Source organism: Anas platyrhynchos, chromosome 3, assembly GCF_047663525.1.
Source record: "Anas platyrhynchos isolate ZD024472 breed Pekin duck chromosome 3, IASCAAS_PekinDuck_T2T, whole genome shotgun sequence".
NCBI classification, from domain to species: Eukaryota; Metazoa; Chordata; class Aves; order Anseriformes; family Anatidae; genus Anas; species Anas platyrhynchos.
In genome coordinates, this window is record NC_092589.1 from 71,846,276 (window position 1) to 71,857,590 (window position 11,315).

Consider the following 11,315-nt stretch of genomic DNA (forward strand, 5'->3'; position numbering starts at 1 on the left):
AAAACAAGGAAAAAATATCACAGAATCACAGAATCGTCTAGGTTGGAAGAGATCTCCAAGATCGCCTAGTCCAACCTCTGACCTAACACTAACCAGTCCTCCACTAAACTGTATCACTAAGCTCTACATCTAAACATCTTTTAAAGACCTCCAGGGATGGTGACTCCACCACTTCCCTGGGCAGCCCATTCCAATGCCTAAATATATGAACCAATTGGGCAAGATTGAGAATAGTTCAGTAAGAATGATTAGGATTTACTTGAGTAAATAAGCTGGGAGGAAACACCAAAAAAACTGGAGCTGGTTATACTACAACATATAATCCAGTAGGCAGACAAGACAAAAGTCTTCAAATATATGTTGGAACAACAAGTATTCAGGTCCATTTGTGTGGGAGGTAAGACAAGAGGAAACCACCTTGCCTCATGGAAAGGAGGAGCCCCTCAAGACTCTAAGAAAAGCTGGCGGGTGAAAAGGAGAAGGTGCCTGGAGGGGCCGAGGGACTCCATGAATAAAAGCCATAAGGAAAAATCAGATTTAATCAGATGGGAAGAAGAAAAGCGCACTTGATCCTTCCTGGGATAAGTGGATGAAGAAGGCAACATATCCAAATTCCTCCCATTTCTGGAGTTTTGTAAAGCACTGCAAAGTAGGGAATAAGAGGACAGACATTGCTCAAAAGTCCTCTTCTGTAAAGAATTGCTAAATTACCATATGAAAAATTTGTATTTTTTGCATATGCTCTATTTAGCATACAGATCGAGGTTTTGTTTACAGTTCACTAAAAATCACTGAAAAACTCGCTGACCTAACCGGACACTTCCCATATTCTAGACAGCAATATCAAATATAATCTTACAAAATAAGCATTATTGCTCCACTTACCTTTTTCCCTCTTGGTAGTCATTAATCTGGGTTAGATTATATGCACTGTTAAACATGCTTTATTATTTTTTTTCTGTTTTGATTTATGCATATAACAATTTGGAATGATCTCACTCTGATATCATGGCTAGCAAAGCCATCAGGTTTTGGGAAGAAGGCTCAGAATCTCATTCACAGGTTTTCAACTCATATCTGTCTCTATTAATGCAAAATTGCTTTTGTTGTTTAGCCACTGAAGAGATAAAACAGTTTTGACATGTTTAGTAAATCTGTTTATATTTTTATTTCTAACTTCCTCTCCTGAATCTAATTTTCCCTGAGGAAATCTGGTACCAAATATGCTTAAACTTTCTTTTCACTCTTCAGACTGCTCCACAAATTAATGTGTTTTTTTTTTTTCTCTGTTCTACAGGATTTCCCACCCAGTGTATAATCCATTAAGAAAGTTTTGCAAGAAGCAGGGAAAATAACAGCAATTTGTCATACTTAAATCCAGCAGTTTCTACAGAGAAAGGGTTAATAATACATCCTGTCTTAACATTTACTTTTTCACACTTGCAGGTCCTTGACTGCAGAACATTATTGCTTTATCCAGCAAATAAACACCCTCAGTGTTTATATAATATTTTATATTTTCCAGCATGGAATGATACTAAAAGGAAACACTCGGCAAGGGCATGAAGGGGTTAATGGCCTTTCTGGAGGAAAGCACTGTTTTGGCCTTTTCCCACAGTGTTTGCCAGGAGTGACAAATCTGAGGGAAGGGGCCTTCCGCTGGTCCTCAGGGTGAAGGAGGGGAAGGAGCAGAGACCAGGATACAAGGGGGCCTCAGAGAAGAATCTGAGATTTCTCTGATTTAAGTGGTTGCACATAAGAAAACCTGATAATATGCCCACATAGCCTTATCACTGATCTACATTGATACATGTCTGTGTTCTATCTATCAAACCTGATGGATTAAGTGATACGTGGGAAGTCTCCATGTTTCTCTCCTCTTTATCTGGTTCAACATCTACTTCTAAAAATGTGTATTTATGCAGTCTACACATTTTTACTTTTATTTACTTTTATTTTATTTTATTCTTATTCTTATTTTTGTTCTTATTTTTATTCTTCTTTTTATTCTTATTTTTTATTTGAGATGGAAAACATCTCAGCAATTTATTTGCCCCAGTGAATGCTGACCTCTACATCTTCCCTAACACACAGATTAGATGTGCAAGTAACTTGCAGTGTCTGAGGGGACATCTGAATTTTCTGTCTGCCCTGGAGGGTTGTTGTTGCACCATCAGAAAACTGTGTAGTAAGTGGCTGATGCAGTAGCTGATGTTTCTTTTCTGTCCAGTGTCACTGACAAAGCATTTGCACATACAAGCTTCAATCTACATGTAGGGGCAAATTGTAATGTCTGTGCAGATAGAACCTTAATGAGATTTTCCAGAGTACCTTCTCATGACAACTATTGTACTTTATGAGATAGGCTTACCAAGTTCCACGCCTTGTAAGGTAGGACCTTGAGGAGGTATGTGTGCAGCTCTCACCCTGGAGTGAGGAAGTTACACGATGAATTACTTACCTACTATTCAATTACACTGGCATTATTGTGAAACTCACACATTACAGAAGATCCATTCACAGCATCTTTGACTTTCATCAGATACTCTCTGACCTTCATATAAGTTTGAGCAATAAAACAGTCCTTAAGGGTAGTGGGGGGAATCCTATGAAACTAATACCCAGACTTTAAAATCAGCTTGCTATAGAGTGTTTTTGCAAATACTAAAGGAAATTAAAAAGAGTCTTTCTATACTAGGAGATTATATTTCTGCTTTTCATGGTTAAATCTGAAATGACTGGCTCCAAGAAAACATCTGAACTTCATCTGGTTTTGTAATGAAAAAAAAAAAAAAAAAAGAGAGAGGGAGAGAGAAGTGAATTCATTTAGGCAATAAGGAGCAAGTATATAGTGCTCTTGCTAGAGGTTATAAAGGTTACAGGTTCAGATTAATGTCTGAATTTGAAAGGATCAGTTTTCACACTGCAAATAATCTCTTTTGAAAAATTAGCAGTATTTTTCTCTTTATTCTTTCAAATCAATTTAGTTCTAGTGAAAGCAGATCAACCAACAGCCCTAGAAACCAGCATTCTGTGCTTGTAAGCAGTCTGGGCAGAGGGGTATAACAAGAACAGCAGCAACACAAATTTGCACAAATTGTTTGTACATCTCAGAACGGACTTCAAGCATCTGGCTCCATGGGACACAGCCAAACTTCCGAGGCAGACGCTGGCTTTTCAGACCTGGAAGCAACAGTGCCAGTCAAAGAACTCCCATTTTGAAGGACTTCTGCAAGAAGTCACACTGAAATATTGCTGAGAGATTGGTCCTTCCAGGGTGCAGAAAAGGACAAGAAGCAAAAATAGATGAAAAATTTTCCACAAGACCTCTAAATTCCACTTTGTGCAAACTAATGATGACTTTCAACTCTGTCCACCCACCGGTAATTCCTGTTTTGCAGAACAGTGGAGGGAAGGCTAAGAGAGGCAAGGTTCATTTCCCATTTGCATCACACATGAAAAAAATATTCCTGCAGTTTTTATTATCATCTATTATCATCTGTCAGCATTAAAACACACGGTGTACAACTCAAAGACAGATTCATATCTTCTGAATAAATTTAATTTTCTAAGCTGCACTACAACAACACACAAATAGAAGTAGGAGTGGGTGGTCAACAACTCCCACTCTAAGGTATTATTAACCTTACTGAAGAAACAGTGCTGGCCAAAACAGTGCAAGAAGGAGGTTCTTTACATGTCCAAATTTCTATTGCTGTCCCAAAAGTGAAGCAATTTGCACCACGGGCACTGCCAGTAGACAGAGCAGGCTTTTATGACCATGCAGGGCCTTTCAAGAAACACCAGACTGACAGGATTGTGGGAAAGGGCATGTGAGGTAGGCAAATAATCTAAAAGTGCCCCTCTCTTGCTGTAGTCATGACATCTCATCCTATCAAACATCCACTGATCACAGTCAGAATGGGTTGTTGCAATAGAGTCCAAACCCTTTAAATTTTTCATTAAAACACTGCTCAGAAAATAGGCAAAGCCATCGTACCCACCAGGTTTGGAAGGTGAGTGAAAAAGCTAGGGCAGAGCCAAGCTCTGTATTCTCACTTATCTGCTCTAAACATCCAGGTGTCCTCTCTCCAGGAATGACGTTTTGATGTGACCAGCTCCTGTAATGCCCTATGCCCTAAGTCCCAAGACGATTCACGATTTAGAGCAGGTTTTATAGCTGATCTAAACTGCCTGCCTGCCTCAAGTTTATGAATATGTGATTACAGTAACAATGAAACTACGCATATATATTTGAAAATTGGATGTATACTCATATATATGTACACACATATATCCAAACACATATTATAAATATGTGGTTGCATTGCAACCAAATTCTCTGTAATTCTCAGCTCCACTCTCACTTGCTATACTTTTGAAAAAGCAATCAAATTACTGCATTGTGAATCAGACTGTCGTCACTAGGTTTTAAAATTAGAATAGTACCTCCCACTCTCATGTTTTTTTATGCGTGCTCATATACTTTTATACTCCACAATATTCTATTGTGCCACCCTTCCCCCAATCCTTCACTGATGTTCACAGTTGTATAAAAGAGAATTTGTTTCATTACAATAGGCCACCTAATAAAATGGAAAGAAAAATCATTCCAAGGCAAATTAGATGTTTTGTTGCCTATAGAGCTAAATATACCATTTTGTTCTCATATTATTTCACATTCAAAAACAATAAATGGGAGAAAATCTTCAAAACAGGATTATTAATTCAAAATGGAAATGTTTTCTTTGAAAATTTTCAAAATCAATCTTTTCAAGCACTTTTCTCTTCCAAATTAATCACTAAGTTCTAGCCAAATAAATACACTTTGAGAAGTCTTGAGTTCTATTGCCTCTTTGTCCACTCATATAATAATTATCTTACATTTTTTTCTGTGTTGCCCTCAATAGATAAAAGCACATTCTTCAAAAAAAAAGATCTGTACTCTGGCCCCATCGATATCCACTTTTATACTGATGCTTTTAAGAAAATGCTATTCAAGAATAACAAGATTCTCTGGTAAGTAAAGTGGAAACTGGTGAAATTCTGTCCTAATTAAGTCAGTGTCAATGCTTTCATTAACTTCAACAGAGTTAGAATTTCACCCATGACATTTCTCTCATTTCTCATGCATCAATATATGCTTTTATCATTGGCTCCCTTTTCATCTGTTTTTTATTTAAGTCATTTACTACCCTTATTTTTCAGCTTTTTGCTTAGAGATGGGTTGTGTGCCAGCAGTGTCTTGAGTCCTATCTGAACCTTGAAGACATTGGGACAGACGCATTTGCAGGATGAGTCCTTAGCTTAAAATGGGAAACTCACTTAGTCTGTTCCTGTACAGCACCCAGCATGAAAGGTGCCAGCCCTGGTCAGGACTTGGTTACCACACAAGAGATCATTTGTAATAATCACTCTGAACAGACGAAACTAAAATAGCACGACATGTTACATTTCATTTCAACTAAATGCCCTACAAATTAGACTCCTTGCAGTCTAGTGCCAGACTTGTTACTATGAATGACCTGAGTGTTTCACAATGATGCGTCATCACTAGAATTTTCCTATGTTAAAACAGTTCTGTGATAAAATTAACAATTTTAATTGTCAGATCAGGCAAACAAAAGGAAACAACACTTCTAAATCACCTAATGCTTATACCTCATGCATTTGCTTTACTTGCTATTCCTTTACTTGCTTCTCTTTGCAATGCTTGTAACTGTCAGCCCTCATTCTTCACTAGAAGCCTAGTTAATAGATTTGTTTTCTTCTGTAATATTGAGCTTCAGTGTAAAATAGCTTCCAATTCACTTGTGATCTCCACCTGACACCTCAGCTCTGGCAGCTAGCTAGGCTCAGATGGCAGGCTGTGTACCACAATGTATTCCAGTGGGGGCAGATAGGAGAGCAAGGGATCATCAAGTCTGATTTCAGAAATTATCCTCTATTCCTTTTAAAGCAAACTAAATCAATATGTTCAGCTATCATTTTGGGCCTGCCCATGTGAGACTTAAATTGTTCTCCAATGAGCAGGGTGATTTTACCACTTAGCAAGAAGACAGATTCATTTCTCGTGAACTTTGCTGTGGTTCAGTAGAAAGAAGCTTAATTAGTAGCACTATCAGGTCACTTTACTTTGATCAAGAGCAAATCTTACAGGATTACTTCACTAGTTTCAGTGGGAAGACTTGCTTCAATGAGGTGAAAAGGATTTGGCCCTGGAATTGTAAAATAGACTTAGATTGACAGCCCTTTCTGTATTTGCTTTCTGCCTTAATGAAAGCTAAATGATACTTTAATGAGATCACAACAGGGCAGGTCCAGGGGGACTGGAATGTAGACAGTCAGCACGGTTTATCCATAAGGTTACTTGCCTTCAGATATCTAAATATCCTACATGCATTATGCAAACAACAATGATTCTTGGTTCCACATCCATTTCTATAAGAGATACTCCTAGTTTTCAAAATCCAGGAGGGAAAACACATATCTATGGTCACCAAATAACCATCCTTGTGACCACTTCTTTGTAAAAGAACTCAGACTTGATCTGAGATGCTTAGTTTCCATGGCCAGAGCATGATGCTTTAGGCAAACTTAAACTATGAGATGGGAAGGTCAGGTATATGCAGTGAAACACTGAGCAAGCAGAGGCCTGCCTCAGGACAGGACAGAATGCGACTACTTAGAGTAGCACGTGGAAACTGAAATGCAGCTGGATTCTGCACTCATCATGCAGTGACATGGGGTAATTTGCTGATGATCTCCTTTGGACAATCTCCTAACAGATAACATATCTGAAAATCAGATAACATCATAAAAAAGGCATTTGGAAGCCATCTGCCTCAGCGCAGTGATGATCCATGTAAAAAGCTGTGCACATAGTAAATTAACTGCTTCTTACTGAACTTGGCTTTACTATGTGCAGTTCCTTAGGTCCTGTCACAGAAAAGAGGATTTGCTATCACAGCTTCACATCTCTTCTGACAAGATAGTAGTACCCTGAAATGTGTCAGGAAAGCAAGCCCCACCTAGATTGCACTTCCGCCCTGGCATGTGCTTCCAGCATTCATTTTCTCACTCATACAAGTGAATTAACAAGATAGGACCTGTGACTCAGCAGAAAAAAGGTCCTAAAGACCAATAATGAACTACATTTGAAGCCAAGGAAAGGCACAGCATGCTGGATTTGTGGTTAACCAATGCATATTTCCACCACAGTCCATTTTTTCCTCTACCAAGTCATGCCAGTGCAAGTTTTGTATGAAATGGCAAGCACTTTACACAGTCACGCACATTTGGGATATGGAAACTCTTTCTGTCTTTTCTGTCTGAGATCCAAACCTAAGCTGTAATTTCCCTTGCCTTTGTACTTGGATGTATTCTTTAGGTCCTCTGTTCCACATCAAGCACAAGCTCAGAAAACATCTCTTTCCAGCCCCCTAGTAATATCAAGTTCACCACTACTGGTTTCTTTCCATACCTAACAAAGAAAGCTATTTCTCTTCCTACTCATTTTTCTATCAATCAGCTACCTCTTCCTTTCCATTATGCTACTCACTTCAAATCTCTATTTTGTCTCCATACATTTCTTATTGGTAGGTACTTTCTGACACAGTTTTGTGTGCAATGATTTTCCTGTAGCTACGATAATAATTTTTCTTTTCCTACTGAATCTTTTTCAGCCCTTCCACTCAAAACATAAAACAATTTCTCATTTTAACCAATTTTTTCTTTAGCCAAAAATAAATTTTGAAGTGAAAGTGCCTATTAAAAGGAGTTGCATGCCAGCAGGATAATATGTCTCATCATTCAAAACTCTAGAGAGAGAGGAAAAAATATTTTAAGACAAGAGAAAAAGTGAAGGAAAAATACTTGCATGGTATTCATCCCTCCCTCACAGTCTTTTTGTGTGTGTGTGTGTGTGTGGTGGAAAAAGATTTTTGGTATGAGAGTATCATTGGCTAAAGGAAGTAAATTTTCTAATACCATCTTGAATGTTAGAAATGATTAAGAAATTAACCATTGTGTTGGGTGAAGCCTCAGGCCTAGTAATACTCCATGTATTTTTAATAAAGGAAAAGACATCTGGGATTGTGAAGACAGCCATCCCTACATTTCTGTTTAAATTTGCTGTGGCAGGCAATGGAGTGATAGTCCCCATGTTTGTACCTGCAAGTACAGTTTATTTCTTCACAGTCATAACTGGCTCATGACTGCACAGACCTTACTATTTACTTGTGTATTTTGCTCTTCTGTCCTGAAGCACCTGAACTCTTTATGACAGAGGTTGTGCTTCTTCCATGTGTTTGAACAATGTTTAACAGCACCAATGAAAGACACAGCTTGTTACATTTCAGCAGATGATAGGTTAACCTGACTTTTTTTGCACTATGTATTTCACTGTCAAGAACCCAGCAAACTGTTCTGTTTTTCCAGATTGCTTTTGTCTAACTCCCGTACTACTGGAGGCAAGCACAGACAAATGGTGCACCTTGCCTCACATTTCACATCATCTCTCTCCTATCCTTATCACATTGAAATAATTTTCCCTGCTCAGTAGCCTTTCAAATTTGTACTTTTCTTACAAATAGATGGGGGATGTTCACAGAACTACCTCTCAATCTTTATAGAAATTGCCCTGCTAGGGCTCAGGAAATACCACGCATTGGCAACAAGTAGAGCCCTCTCTGAACCACAGATCTCACCAACCCAAAGGCTTAAACTGACACTCATTGAGAAGATGGTTGGAGGAAACTTAGCTGCAAGCATCAGTTTGCCCCACAGTTCATTGTCCCACCACTGAAAACTTAGAGCTGCATTGCCCTATATTCTGTGGGGAAAATAGAAAGGAACAAAAAATGCAGAATGTACACATTCACTCTTCACTCTTCTCCATATGTCTCCTCTTATTTATTTTCATTGTGAAAGCAAATAATAAGGAACTGTAAACTAAAGTGTTGATGAAAACATGGAGATTTCTATCACTCCTCTGAAAAGACCATATTGTTCCAACTCTATTTTCAGCTGTAAAGAGACACTCCAGTCTGTAGTACACCCTAGAGTTAGCAGGACGCAGAAACTGATTAAAAAATAAATAAATAATAATAATAAGGTTTCCATGGAAAATTCAAGCATAGCCCCTCTGAAATAGGAGAAAATTCCAGTTGCAATGCATTTGTTATTAGCAGGCAGAGCTAGACAAGAACTAGACAACGTACCTCTAATTGGCTTCAACTCTCCACTGAAACACTCTAATCCAGGAGAAACCATATCCTTCCAAGTCTACAGTACTATTTTCACTTAAGCAAGCTCTTTAAGAAGCTGAGTTTACTTCTGAGATTTCTGCATGCTGAATGGCTGGAACAGTTTTTATGATGAGATCTGGATACAGCTGCAGTGTGGTTGGGGATGGACAGTGGTTAGTCAGCCTGTGCCCACTAAGTGTCACCTTATATGAAATGAAAACATCTGGGTTTTGCTTATGCATTCACGGTTCACAGAGATACTGCAAAATGACTAGCCTGCTTATATTTCAGACATTTTGGTGTGACCATTATTAATAAAATAAGCGACCGCATGTCCTTTACAACCCACAGCTGCACAAAATATCGATGTGCAGATAACAAAGTTTAAGTCTGGATCAAAAATACCAAGCCCTTTTTGCCATCCTCTTTCTGTCTGTGTATTTTACTTAGATTACATTTGCTCTGACATATTCCAGCTAATCTTTGTGCTCATGCCTGAATGGAATATAAAGTTACAAATACCATTATAGGATTTTTACAAGTTTCATGAGATAAACACTGCTTATTTTGTTTTAGCAACTATTTCAAAGAATTCTAGCAACAATTTCAAAGAATTCTGCATCTACCTAATTTACTACCAATGATACTACTCTAAAATCAATTAAAAAAAAAAAATAATCTAAAATTATGTACAAATTGCACCCACAATTGAAAAAGTATGTATTTCACTGACAGATATCCATAATCATATATCCATATATATCCATATGTCCATAACCAATAAATAAATAAATAAATCTCTTGTTAAAATGTAACTATCATGATGCAGGCTAGGAAATCCAGCTCACAAATGTATCAGCTAAAATTTGAAATGTTTCCATGAATAAATCTATATAGTCTGTCTCCACAATCTAGCTTATCACACGCATTCATGAGCTGTCAATGAATTCAGGGAGGCACTTACTGAAAACACAAACTTAAAAAGTTTTATTTACACATGCCGCCTTTTTGTCCGTCCAATCTAGACAGAATCAGAGATCTGGGAAAAGAGTGTTGATGGAGGCTTCAAGATGCAGGTTTCTGCTTTGTTCCCTTGTAAAGCTACATCCTGTCAAAGTGTTTAGCTTAGTATAAAAACTTTTACTAAGGTCAAAAGTTTCCACATAGCAGAAGTTGAGTTTGACCAATAAAGGCTTTTTGTTTCTTTCTGGTTTCTTAATCCTATTAATAAGTTACAGATCCAAGTACCTTGAAAAATACATAAAGTGCTTGCTGGCATGCTGAAACAAATGATGGTAGGGGATCATCACTGCATCTGGATCACAAGTGTAGTTTTTCCAGCAAAGGTATGATTCTGCTAAAAGTGAAGCAGGAAGACAGTTGATTTAGTCTTGCAAACAAAGGGATTTTTCCTTCAAGGGCCAAGTTCAAGCATGGCAGCAGTCTTCTGAGGGCAGTGAAACAGCCACTGCTCATTTCCACCACTGCACAAGCCCTGCACTACACCACAAGTGGTAAGGCAGCATGGAGCAAGAGGCAAGGGCTGAGAAGCCCTGCAGTCCCCTTGCTTCCCCCACATCTCATCTTGCCTATATTTTGGAGAAATCTGGAGCCACATCTGCATCGGGTGGTAAGCATGCCCAACAGCCATGACAATGGTTGGTTCTTCAGAGCTGTTTTGACAGGGCTGAGGAAGCCTTGATGCCCCAAATATTGTAAATATGCAGCCATTCCCCACATGACATTCATGTCAAGTCAGCTCAGCTTTCCAATGGAAATAAATAACCTGTATCAATTCTCAGCTACAACCAACCAGCCTCTGTCTTGGGAAATGTCAGATGCCTTTGAGGTTTCATATCCTATCAGGCACTCAGGTTGGAAACAGTTATTAGCAGTAGGGTGACAACAGTAAATATAGCTTTGTTAATTAAAGGGATTTGGAGAAAGACTGCACAGAAACTCACTCTAATAGAGCTGGGGTGTTTCTTCAAGGTTGAAAGAGGTTATTTTGAGTACAGATCCATTAATACAGACATAGTGGCATAAGACCTAGGAATTGTTTTTGTG

At 38.3% G+C, this 11,315-nt stretch overlaps 1 long non-coding RNA gene across 10 annotated transcripts in view; it reads right to left on the reverse strand.

The window, feature by feature from the left end:
- LOC110351781 (uncharacterized) overlaps positions 1-9,821 on the reverse strand; it is an 82,682-nt gene extending 72,861 nt beyond the window's left edge. For 4 of the 10 annotated variants that reach the window (XR_003496485.3, XR_011808406.1, XR_011808409.1 and 1 more), the window contains exon 1: positions 9,222-9,820. This is a non-coding gene — a long non-coding RNA (uncharacterized lncRNA). Of the gene's footprint in view, positions 1-9,221 lie in introns of all 10 variants that reach the window. The other 6 variants (XR_011808405.1, XR_011808411.1, XR_011808407.1 and 3 more) reach the window with 4 other exon arrangements.
- Positions 9,822-11,315: the final 1,494 nt, after the last annotated feature.